Genomic DNA, 1,074 nt, shown 5'->3' with positions numbered 1-1,074 from the left:
GTTATTGAGAAAAAACAGAAGAGTACTGACCTTTAAAAAATTGTTATAAAGCAGGCAATATTAAAGTCAACAAGGTGTCATGTTCTCAAACAATTTGAGTATAACTGGCTTATGTCTGCAAACAAACATTACAACTTTCTTCCTCCAAAAGCTTTCCCGCTTGCAAAACCTGTTAGCAGCATTTAGCCCACTACATTTGCCACCAAATATCACTTTCAGGAGTACTGTTGAGAAAGGGCATTTCATAAAATCACCCAGACAAGTCACTTAGTGAGTAACAAGCAAGCAGGTTCTGACCACATAGTAGGAGAAAAGAAAAACAAGAGCTGAACCATGTGCAGTTTCCTCTAGCTTAAAGCACACAGTGACATGGGCTTCCTACACATTTCCAATGTCAGAATGATAAACAGCTTCAGACAATCTAAACTTCAGAATAAGACCTGGGGTCGTACCTACACCAGGCATTAGTATGAGATATATCAGGATGTATTACAAGTTCTATATACACACACCAAATAAGAATGACTTCACTTGAATGTGGTTATCAGAAATGATCCAGCCTTACCATTCTAGAGTATCCAACTCCAGATATCGCATGATTCTAATATAGCCATTGTCTATTGGTTAAATGTTCCTCTGAGCTTATTAAAACTAAAATCAGGGTTTAATGCACTAAAGAAATGTTAAAACAGTCAAAGCAGCAGACACAAACCTATTTCTGCAAGCCTGATCTTCAAACCTGCAAGTTATTTCCCTTCTGCATTTTTGCAGTAGTTTCAGGAACATCGCTCAGACACGATAAACCACAGACTGCCCAAATCACAAGAGCGATAATGGTGGATGGTGGCAGTCAAAGTGCAAACAGCAGTTTTAACTTGTTGGATGTCTAGAGATTTAGTAATTTCTCTACAACATTCTGCAGCTCTTCACTTGTTCACAGCTTTCCATTAACAATGGAGAGAAAAGCACCAGTGTTACCTATTATTCAGCAGCCCAGACCGAAAAAAACCACATAAATCAAGAATTAGTTTCAGCAAAGTATACACATGAACACCAGTGGACTCTTACCATTTC

This window comes from Numenius arquata, chromosome 10, assembly GCF_964106895.1.
Source record: "Numenius arquata chromosome 10, bNumArq3.hap1.1, whole genome shotgun sequence".
NCBI classification, from domain to species: Eukaryota; Metazoa; Chordata; class Aves; order Charadriiformes; family Scolopacidae; genus Numenius; species Numenius arquata.
This window is presented reverse-complemented; position numbering follows the sequence as displayed.